The 2615-nt window shown below is 31.4% G+C and overlaps 1 non-coding gene across 1 annotated transcript; it reads left to right on the forward strand.

Moving 5' to 3' along the window:
- Positions 1-1280: 1280 nt before the first annotated feature.
- LOC128247466 (U6 spliceosomal RNA) lies at positions 1281-1385 on the forward strand. The gene has a single exon (XR_008263839.1). It is a non-coding gene; the product is annotated as a U6 spliceosomal RNA (small nuclear RNA).
- Positions 1386-2615: the final 1230 nt, after the last annotated feature.

Genomic DNA, 2615 nt, shown 5'->3' on the forward strand with positions numbered 1-2615 from the left:
GAGCATGCCAAGGGGAAGACTGTCACCTCCATGGATGTAGTCTATGACCGGGAAAAATCCTTGATTACCTTCCTCTTTCTAGAACACTATATTTTACACCACAGCGAAGACAAGATACGATATAGGTTAAGAAATTTCAGAAATTTGAAAAGAAAATACGAAACCGTTTATTTCATCAAAAAAGTTACTATACCCAAAATTTTATAACATTTTTCTAACATAACGATTTAAATATATACCTTAACCATATAACACAAGCCTTCTGTAGTTTTTTCACTCTTTTTTTTAATCTTTTATAGATAGATAGATAGATAGATAGATAGATAGATAGATAGATAGATTTTCTCTTAGATAAAGTCATGACATGATATCTTTCAGGGGTGTATATACATTAAGTGTGGTACACAAATGGATAGATTAATTATTTCAAATATATCCAGACTTAGTGTATCATATTCATATGTACATTAGTTGTCTAGCTTTTAAATATTTTCTTTAAATGAACGACAAGGGAGGAGCTGCTACCTATATCCCATAATGTTTCTGCACTAGTTACCCCAAGCCAATTAAAGGTAATCTTAATTTTCTATTTTATATGACAAAAAAGATGTGGCTTAATATTTAATTGAGAAAATATCTGAATTCTATAATATCACTGAATTAAATCATAATGTACCTAAATACACAAAGGAGTTTTTGATATATACATATATATATATATATACATAGGGAGAGAGAGAGAGAGAGAGAGAGAGAGAGAGAGAGAGAGAGAGAGAGAGAGAGAGAGAGAGAGAGAGTGAGAGAGAGATAGAGAAGTTATATGGATGAATATAATCATCAACGAACAGTATTAATAGCTTGTTATATCCTATTGGATGTATCATATAACATTTGTTTCCGATTAGAATGAAGTTAATTTACTGAAGAACGGTTTTGTTGTCAATTAAAAAATAATGATTCAATGATTAATTACTGTAAGATATAATTTGGCACGTAACAATGGCGTTTTATTTATACTGAAATTCTTAAGTTTCACGGAAAATAAATGAAATATACTGTTTGGGAATGGTATGCATACATATACATAGATACGTGCACACACATAACCACCCACTAGCATGACGCACGCACACAGACATACATACACACACACATAAGTGTGTGTGTGTGTGTGTGTGAGAGAGAGAGAGAGAGAGAGAGAGAGAGAGAGAGAGAGAGAGAGAGAGAGAGAGAGAGAGAGAGAGAGAGAGAGAGAGAGAGAGAAAATGAGGAATTAGAATGTATTTTCCGATATTACATATACGAGAATTGGAAAGATATAGAGAAAATTAGCACGGCTTATACAAGACGATGTCTCGTAAATTTATAAGATGTTCCATATGTTTTTCACGCCAATGCCCCAGTATGGCCACAGTCCAGTGGACGAAACAAGTAAAAGATAAAATATATATTGACAATGATTATTTACATCACGGTAGTCATCAAATTTACTAAACCATAGTTGCCATTTTTAATGTCGCACATTGTGTCAGTAGGTCTCGGTTATAAATTTGAGCCTCAAATCTGTTTGGCACTTAGAATACGTAATATGAGCTGTTTGTAATATCAAGCCACAGCTGTTATCGTCGCTAACTCTCGTATGGCGGTTGTATTGTCGTCTGCAATTTGATTCTTTTCAGAAGCTCTCTATTATATCATTTCTCTAAAAACTGCTAACACCTGCGAATACTGAGGTCAGTCCAGTTACTTTTCAGTTCCCGAGACACTAATGTAAAATCCTGTCAGACGTAGCCATCGTCTTAGAGGACTTACAAATGAAAGAAGCCATTTGCATATTCCTACATGGAAAATGGATACAATCTTCTTTTAATTTTGATTGTATATCTTCAGGAAGAGTTACCTCAGCCTTTTCTATATTAACCAAAATGAAGTAGATTGACAAATTTATTTTTTGAACCAGTTGAAGACACACAAGATGTCGAAATATCGTTTACTAGATGACAATGGCACTCTTCTTTTAATTTTGATAATAATAATAATAATAATAATAATAATAATAATAATAATAATAATAATAATAATAATAATAATAATAATAATAATAATAATAATAATAATAATAATAATAATAATAATAATAATATATGTGTTTGTAAATATATATGGACTTACCTGTAATGATAATCTTCATAGAAGATGCTACAAGTATCTTTTTCCTAGTTTCACATCTATGTTTCATTCAAATGGTAAATCTATGAAATTCTTATTTCAGTTTAAGTTCATAGTTTTCTGCACAATACCTGCACTACGAATCCGTTATGTTTTGAATACATCCTCGTAACCATTGAATGCCTTGTGTTTTAGGCAAGCAATCACAGATTATTCCCAATCATGCATTATTGCATTAGTAGATAACAGTCAAATAGATTATCACGATCTTAGAGTGATAGAATTTATGTTGACATAGATACGAGGAGATACTAGATACTAGTATCTATGTTGACATAGATACTAGTCCAAAACGTTTTCGGACTAGTCCCGTAGCATGCCAACAGATGGCAGCATACTCGTGTATATATATATATATATATATATATATATATATATATATATAT

This window comes from Octopus bimaculoides, chromosome 3 (genome assembly GCF_001194135.2).
Source record: "Octopus bimaculoides isolate UCB-OBI-ISO-001 chromosome 3, ASM119413v2, whole genome shotgun sequence".
Classification (NCBI taxonomy): domain Eukaryota; kingdom Metazoa; phylum Mollusca; class Cephalopoda; order Octopoda; family Octopodidae; genus Octopus; species Octopus bimaculoides.